Here is a 9,537-nt window from a genome sequence, read left to right as displayed (position 1 = left end):
ATACTTGGTTTCAGGCCATGGAGCGAGCACTGCAAGCGCAGTTGGTGCCTGAAGAGCAGCGTGTTGAATTCGCTACCTATCTACTCACGGGGGAAGCATCGCATTGGTGGCAAGGGGCTCGACGTCTCCTGCAACAGGGGAATGATCATATCACTTGGGATGCTTTCCAGGTGGAATTCTATAAGAAGTACTTTCCGAATTCCGCCAGGACAGCCAAGGAATTGGAGTTACTGCAGCTAAAGCAAGGTGCTATGTCCATATCTGAGTATACAGACAAATTTGAGGAGCTATTCAGGTTTTCCCGCATGTGTCAAGGAGCTCCGGGAGACTTCGAGGAATGGAAATGCATTATGTATGAAGGAGGGCTCCGGAGCGACATCTTAAGTTCAGTGGGACCAATGGAGATCCGAACTTTTTCAGAGTTAGTGAATAAGAGCAGAATTGCTGAAGAGTGTGTGAAAAGGAGGGTTGCAGAGAAGGGAAGTCATAGAGAGCACAACCAAGGATTCACACCAAGGGGTCGAGAGTTTAAGGAGAGAGGATACGTACAACACTTTCCCCAAGGACAGAATAACTTTGCGACGTGTAAGGAGTCCCAAAGGAATGGTAAGGGAAAGCGGGCAGCGGCTGCTTCTGATGTTTCAAGCTGTCAGAGATGTGGAACTCATCACCCAAATAGGCCGTGCCGATTGGGGTTAGGTGTATGTTACAAGTGCGGGTTACCAGGGCATGTATCAAGAAATTGCCAACAAGGAGAGGGTGCAGGATGCGGGCCGATTGCGACAGTAAGATTGAGGTAATTGCCTTAATACAAATGGATAAATGCCTGTGATGTAAATGACTTTCTTTTGAGAATGATGTGTTGTGTTTGTTATGTAGTTGGTTGATTTCTGGATTCTTGGTGAAACGGATTGAACCCGTGACTTTTAGTTCCTTTGATTTAAATAGATAAGGAATGGTACGGTCCTAAATGATGGATTTGGAAACATTGATTTGAAATGCCAGTCATGCTAAGTTGTGGTTGAGTACTTGAGGAAATAAGTGATGGAACTAATACTTGACGAGAAATCAAAGTGGCATAGCGGAAGCTTGCTAAAGCATTAGCATAGTATGGTAATAATAAGGAAAATTGGGGTATGATTAGAAATGCTTTATGCTTTGAGTACTTAAAAATTTAGTGAGCTTATGCATATAATGATTCTAGATAATTGGAATTAATTGTGATTGTGAGCCTTGATGGTTCTGAAACGGATGAGGAAATTATCATTGATGCGTAATCTGATTTAGATGATGAGAGAGTGCAAGTTGTCGTGTTTGAGAGATGAGTACTATGATGTTTGGTCATAGTGACCCTGGATTTAGTTTGGGATTTATAATGATTGGTTTTGAAAGACGAATGTGAAAACCATTAAATTGAAATGTTGATGCGGTACTGAGATTGGTTTGAGGGAACCCGTGACGGGTGGTAAACTCCAATTTTTAGGGAGGTGCTGCTGAAAAAAAAAATTTTCCCAAGAATTTGAAGGAGTGTTGGTTATATTTTTGAAAATGATTTTTGATCTGAGTAACTTCAACAAAAGAGATGTGTCTCGAAAGCTTTATATAGATTATTAAAGGAAAGTGGATTCTTAAGGGTTTGTCAGCTTGTTAGTCCAAACTCATTGAATTCTAAAAACGAAGAAAGCTTTGATTGATTATAGTGATGTAGGATAATGGCTATGATTAATGATTATGGCAATCTTATTGATGACATAATTCGAGATTTAATAAGGTGTGAGTTGATGAGACGGTAAAAGTAAGGAACGAGGCTGTTGGTCGGCGTTGAACGAACGACCGAGACCCTCAGGGATAGAGAAATCAGAGCGCGACAACGGACGCGTGCAGAGTAAAAAGACCTTGGAACTGTTATGTGTTGGATATAAAGGCACACTACGTGCACGTACTCGTAGTGATGGATGGAATTTTCGAGGGCGAAAATTTCTGTTAGGGGGGTAGAATGTAATACCCGGTCTAACTGAAATTAATTAAATAATAAGTTAAATAGGAGCGAATACGGTTGGAAGATTTGGCAATTGGAATTTGATGATTTAAATATGATATTTGGATTCAGTGAATTTTTCCGAGTCGGAAGACATAATTTTCTGCGTAAAAGCGCGCAGTAGAATTTTGACCGGCAGTACCGGCTGAGACCTGTCTGGTACTGCAGCTGAGAAAATTGATTATGAGTAAGTAGGATTAAGAAATGAGGAATTATAATTAGGGGAGGAAGAAATATTTGAAATGCGATTTAGAGCGCTAATCTTAAAGGTTTTGGTCCAAAATTGGGCCAACGGACAAAAATAAGTGAACCGGGCCTAAGTGGGCCCAAGACCCAACATATATAAACATTAGTTATGAGCATTTCAGCTCATTTTGCCCTAAAGAAGGGGTGTTGGGCGCTGAAATTGGGAAGAGAGAAGAGAAGAGAGAAAACCTAACTCTCTTTGATCTTCAAACCACCATAACTTGAGCTACGGAGCTCCGATTGACGAGCCGTTTGTGGCCACGCGTCGCTCTTCTCATCCTCTACAATTCTATCTAAGTTTGGTGGTGAGTATTTCATTCATCTCTGTCCAGTTTTCGAAATTTCCCACTATTACACGTTTTTGGGTAGTTAGTGTTGAAATCTTGTGATTTTGGGTGTTTAGGGATACTCCAACATGGATTCTAAGTGGGTTCTATCCCTACTTCATATGGGCTAAGTGTATTTGGTGATGTTGGTGCACAATTGGGAGATTGGTATTGCTTGAGGAGCTTTGGTAAGGCTTGGAGCTAAGGTTGGTGAAGAATTCCAAAGAAGAGGCTCAATTGGTTTGGCTACAAGAGGTACGGTTTAAGTTTCATTTAAATACCGTGTGTTGTGATGAGAATTCCTAGGCTAGATGCCCCTAGGATTAAGTTTGGATTGTGTAAATGGTTGGTGCTAATATGCATAGTTGATATGTAATGTGGATTAATGATTGGGTTGAGAATTGTGTGACCTTGTATGCTTGGTGTATTGAGAATTTGATGTATTGGGTAATGAGTATTGATTTGTGGTTTATGCATTTAAATTGTGAAAATTGGGCCGGAGGCCGTGAATTTTGGGCCGGAGGCCGGAAAGAGGTAAGAAAGGTAAGTCGATGTGTGCATTGTATGATGGCACAAGTGATTGGATGAATTTCAGATAATGAATATATGAATGATTAGGTTGGTTATTGAATAATAAGGTTTGAGAAGTTGAAGTGTGGAATTTGGTAATTTTGGGTGAAATTATGTAGACGAGGTATGTTTGGTTCGGTTGAGATATATTATGTGATCATATATGTGATTATGATTATTGATGCCTTGATGGTATGATGATGCATTAGAGATATGTAGTTGTGATATATGCTTGGGGAATGATTAAGGTTGATTTGTGGGTGAAATCACGTGATAGTGAGTATGATATTGATTACGTATAATGATGGTTGATTGGAAATGGTATTATTGGAAATTGGGAAGAGGAAGGATGTATGACATGATATTGTGTTTGTCCTTTAGCCATTTGATTGAAAAGTGTTAAAATGGTTAGATGTGGTTTTGGGAATTTTTGGTAAAGTGTCAATGTGTGAGTTGAGGATGGCTTGATGTGGATTTTGGTACATTTTGATTGATTTCAAAAAGGGTTGAAATTGGCATGTTTTGGTTGATTTTGAAAAGAGTTGAAAATGGCTTGTTTTGAAAATGGCACCTAGTGGTTTTGTATGAAAACATGGTTTTTGGGCATACTTTGACGGGACATAACTTGGACTACGGATCTCTGTTTTGTACCAAATCTGTTTAGAAATAAAATTGGATCCGGGATGTCCATGCCGTTTGAAGAACAGGTGAAAAATGATTTAAAATGAGAAAGTTATGTCCATCGGAAGATTGGGGGTTGAATTTGTAAATTCTGCAGCTTTTAACTTAGAAAATTTTTAGCTGAATGACCCTTCACGCGTAGGCGCACTTGGCGCGTACGCGTCGTTCTTCAAGAAGGCACTATCCACGCGTGCGCGTGGTGTGCACGGGCGCGTCGATGCGCTGCACCAAATGCCCAGCTATTTTCCCGAGAGTTGTGCCAGTTTTGTGCCTGGGGCGCAAGAGCACCCACGCGTACGCGTGGCTGACGCTTGCGCGTCGTTTGGCTATTTTTCAACCCGCGCGTCCGCGCGTATGACGCTTGCGCGTTGATGAGTTTTGTGGCCATCCACGCGTGCGCGTGGAGTGCGCGTACGCGTGGCCCTGTTTTCATGCCAAAGTTGATTTTTGAGTTTTAAAAGCCAAATCTCATACTTCTAAGCCTCCGATCTCACCTCTTATGTATTAAATCATTCTGATATGCCTAGCAATGAGCTAGGGGATGTGGTAACTTGCGAGTGAAGCAAGGGGAAAAGTTATGATCAATGATGATCAAAGATGATTATATGAGATATGGAGGATGACGGTGGAAGTACCGTGTATGCCATGAGCCGGAGGGCTATATTTATTGATAAATGGCCCGTTCTTGATTGGACCATGATCCGGATGGCTGAGTTATTGCCGGGTTACGGCAAAGCCATTATTGTTTATGGCTGAGTATAAATGCATATATGATTAATGAATGAATATGTTAAATGGATAATAATGAAAAAATATTGAAATGTGATGTGCGACCCCGGGTAGTAGGCAGTGGCGTTGTCCACTTGCTCCGGGTATGAGACGGGAAAGGAGGATTATGATAAACGAGTTTAATCGTGGGGTTTTGAATAAATGTGTATTTGTGATACCTGGGTAGTAGCAAGGGTCGTGGTTCGTCCCGCTTGCTCCGGGTCATTGTCTGAGGATTGATAATAATGAAGGGTGATTATGAATAAATGTTTATTTGTGATACTTGGGTAGTAGCAAGGGTTGTGGTTCATCCCACTTGCTCCAAGTTAATGTTTGAGATTTGGTAACAATGAATGTTGATAATATGAATTGAGATTGAATGAATATATGTTTGAGATGCCTGGGCAGTAGCAAGGGTTGTGGTTCGTCCCACTTGCTCCGGGCCAATGCTTGAGATACCTGGGTAGTAGCAAGGGTTGTGGTTTGTCCCACTTGCTCCAGGTTAGAGATTGCGACGCCTGGGTAGTAGCGGCAGTAGTGGTGAATCCACCGCTCCAGGTTGAGCTTTTAGACACCCGCCTGGGTAGTAGCCGCAGTAGTGATTATTTCACTGGCTCTGGGTTGAGCGGGCAGTAGCAAGGGGGTTGTAGCTCAAACCTACTTGCTCCGCAAGGGGTGTTTCTGTCCAATGGTTAGCTACCAGGACATGTCGGGTTGGCTATATAATCGACAGATGATATCATCAGCCATAGGGCAGGCATTCATCATTTGCATATGTTTGAATTGTTTGGGTTTTCCATTTGTCTTGGATTTCTACATCATATATGCCATGTTACCTGACTATATGCTACTTGTTCTACTTGTATCATGTTTGTGTATTACCTGCCTGTATTGCTTGTGTTTGTACAACTGAGAGGCCCCTCATGCTGGTGTCGGTGGGTGTGAGGGTTGTTCTTGATGGGATGAATTGATGATGCGATTGCATGATGATGTATTGATATAGAACTGCTGAGGCAGAACAACTGGTAATGGTTTTGCTTATGATTCTGAGTCTGATTCGTGGAAGAGTCAGCGAGTTGGGAAACATGTGAAACATGAATTGAATTTAGCACTCCCTTATGACAGTTGCCTATTCATGGATTAGCGAGAACCTAGGATGAATAATTGGTGAAGAAGTTTAGGATGCTTAGTGAGTTTTTGTTGCAGTACATTGAATTTATTTGGCACTTTTACCGTACTGGGAACCCATGGGCCCGGGGTTCTCATTCCGTATATATCTCTTGTTTTTCAGATACAGGTCCAGATGCTCAGAAGTGAGTTGTGGGTCGTCTGAGAGACGGCGAAGATCTTTATTTCCTCTACTTTGTGTTTTGATTAGAATCTCTCCACCTTTGTTTTGGAAAGTTTATATTATGTATTGAACTCTTTGAATTTGTCTATAGAGGCTCTTATGTTTCCTTCGGGAGAGATTAGGATATACTGTTGTCAACTAATTTCATAATGTACTCTAGCCGACCTAAACTTCGCGGGTCGCGACTAGTAGCTATTTACTTATGTTATATATATCTATCTGTTATCTATCTCTTAATCTCCTCTACGCCTTGTCCGTATATCGTTTTCGGCTTCACGGTTTATCTTTTGTTGTCGAAACGTGAGAGATACGTCTTCGGGATTTTATTTCTACTCTTTTCAGGCTTCTCGATTAATACTCCTTTCGAAATTACCTATATTTATTTATTAAAAATCCACCCGAGAGTCGTACCACCGTAATATCATTGACTTATGACTCGAGCATAAGGATTTGAATATTAGGGTGTTACAACAAACGTAGCAGCAGTAGCCGCAAAATCCCCTTCCTCCCAAAAGACGCAGACACACACACTATTCCTTGAGAAACAAAGAAACAAAGAACAAAGAACGGGAAAATCAGAAATGGAGACTGGGCCAGAAGGAGAGAAGGAGGGGGGAAAGGATCGGCGCTACCGGCTGGGTACTGCCGCCGTGACCAACGGACTGCAGCACGCGAGGAGGACCGCCGTCGAAGCCGCCCCGTTCATCCCTGCCCAGTCGCGGTTCTGCCACCCATCACCCCATTACGTCGCCTGAGGAGTGTCACGAAGGCGAGAGAGAGAGCTCGTGCACGCAGAGGAAAGGAAGGAGGTGCTGGTTGGCCGCCGCACCTAGCCGCCGTCACTGGAGATCTCGGAGCCGCCGCGCCTTCACCACCACCGCGTCCACGCCGTGCGCCGTCACTGCCAGCTCCCACCTCCATCATGGTTGACTATGGATGAGGGTGGAGGAAACTGCCTCCCTCTCTGCCGCCGAGGTCCTCCGCCGCTGTGTACAGAGAAGAGCAGCGCCGCGCGGATCAGGGAAAGGAGATGCCTTTCGGCCTCTGCTCCTGGGTTTTGGTATCCGACTAAACGCTGCTGCCGCTGTTGGAGTTGATGTTGCCCTGGCCTTGCCCTGGCTCCATCTTGAACCGTGAGAACCGCTACTGTGGGGTAAGCTTTACCCTGTTTCTGATTTCCTCTTGTTCCATCAATCCATTTCTATCTAGAAGCATTGTTGCTGACACTAGTTATATCGACTAAAATGGTTGTAGTAAGTTGCATTGCCACTGCCCTTACCGGAGGTAGTTGCTGGCTGCGTTTAAAGATTTCAGTTGCAACTAGCGTTCATTCTGGGACTGCTTCATCTGTTGCTAGAACCACTAACTGAACAGGCTGAGTCACGGTGATTCTAGCTGCCAAGGGCGGTTCTGTGGCTGTCGGAACCACCGCTGAGGCTTCTGTTATTTGGTTCAGACGATATTCTTTAGTTACAGTAAGTATCTTTGTATTGAAACTTCTCCGTTCATATCCCGTTATGTGTTTTAAGGCTTTCGCTATAATAATGTTTTCTAGGATTAAGTTATCGGAGCCGCGTGTTACGCGTAAGGGTTGTCCTTGTTGCGGCGAAAGTGAACAAAGCTGTGATGTAAGCTGCCGTTAGTTCGGGTTGAGGCGTAAAGGGCTCTGTGAGATGCTGGGGTTATGGAATTTGCGTTGAGGTAGGGGCGCTTTCCGAGAACTATAGTTTATTATTGGAATTATTACATATGGGTACTGATGTGAGATATTGTGTATTTGGTGATTGTATCTGCCTTATGTATTATTTGATTGACTCGAATGACTATGGATGTTGGTTTGGCTGAATTGTTGTGTGGCTTATGAAATGTAATGTTTGAAGTTGGTTCTTTAAAGATTTGAAATGAGTTTAATCTATCGAGGATTGGTTTGAATTGAGTTAATTATTTTGATGATGTGAAAGATAGAATACTCTTGAAATTCAGCCTGGGTTGCTTTAACTAATTTGGTTTTGATAAATGATTTATTGCTGAACCGATTCTTTAAAGCTTTAGAAATGAGTTAAATCGGTTGATATTGAGTTGATTTCTGAAATGGTTTCCTTGAGATATGCCACTGAGGCGACTGTTGGATTTAGCTTGCTTTTGAATTGATTTCTGGTTTTGAACTGTTGAAAAGGAATGAGAAACGGTTTAGTTGGGACCCGAACCGGGTGGCAAAAGTCCAAGTTTTAGGGGAGGTGCTGCCAAAATTTCTATAAAATCCGAGTCTTTATTGAAATGTTGCCTGGAAAATGATGAGTTAAAGACTTCTACTATTTTATTTGAATTATCGAGAAAAGGATGATTCATGCTTTCGAAATGAATTAATAAAGAGGAAATTGTGATTTAGTCTTGCTTCTTAAGAAAGGCATTGTATCTCTTTCAGGAGAAGGTTATTTAGATGAAACTTGTGTTTTAAAGCTGTTTGGATGTGAAAAGGGTTTATGTCTTTAATTTGACTTGGGGGTTTCAATTAAAGAAGTTTCAATGACTTTGAAAGAACCTGAATGTCTATTGACAAGTTTCATTTTGAAATGTTTTGAGAAAGGTTTTAAGTACTCTTTGAATTCTGAATTCTTGCAAGACTAAAACAATTTTGAACAGTTGAAACGTTCTAGAATTTATCATGGGGGTTGAAGTTGGTTTTGCCTAAGTAAAGGAAACAGCTTTGAAAGAAGTAAATGATTACATGACTCGGTTTGGCTTAGATCCTATTTGCTTACTCAAATCAGAAAGCCAATGTTTTAATGATTTTAAATGAATTTGGCGAAATGAGTTATGTTATTCTCCCCTAAAGACTTGGGACTCTGCCGAGAAACTTTTGTTATGAAATCCCATTGTTGTATGGGTGATTTTGAATACTTTGAAATAAATCCTTAACTTGCCATGGTTTTGGAAGTTTTGGAAAGAGAATGCCGAGAGTGGCTTTGTTTTAAAAAGGGAACTCACTTTGAGTAAATTTGGCTTATGAGCCTGAGATGATTTGAGAAACGAGATTTCTAAAGCCAAGGCTGAAAAGAGTTGAAACTTGATTTCAAAGTGAAGCGATTTGAGAAAAAGTGATTTATGGCTTAAATGCCGGTTTTATGAATTTGATGATGTTGGATGGAGGATGTGCTGTTTTGTTATGGGTCGGAATGGCTGTGTATGATTATGAATATTGACTGGTTCTGGATTGAACCGTGAGCCGGAATGGCTGTGTATGATATTGATTTATGGCTGATTGCCGAATGAGTTATGGGCCGTATGGCTGACTATGAATTATGAATTTAAGCCGGATGGCTAAGATGGATGTTGATCCACGGTTGGGACTGAATGAATATATGCTTGAGATACCTGGGTAGTAGCAAGGGTTGTAGTTCGTCCCACTTGCTCCAGGTCAGAGATTGTGACGCCTGGGTAGTAGCGGTAGTAGTGGTGATTCCACTCGCTCCAGGTTGAGCTTTTAAACACCCGCCTGGGTAGTAGCCGCAGTAGTGGTTGTTCCACTGGCTCTGGGTTGAGCGGGTAGTAGCAAT

This window comes from Arachis ipaensis, chromosome B6, assembly GCF_059453495.1.
Source record: "Arachis ipaensis isolate K30076 ecotype BB chromosome B6, ASM5945349v1, whole genome shotgun sequence".
Lineage (NCBI taxonomy): Eukaryota > Viridiplantae > Streptophyta > Magnoliopsida > Fabales > Fabaceae > Arachis > Arachis ipaensis.
This window is presented reverse-complemented; position numbering follows the sequence as displayed.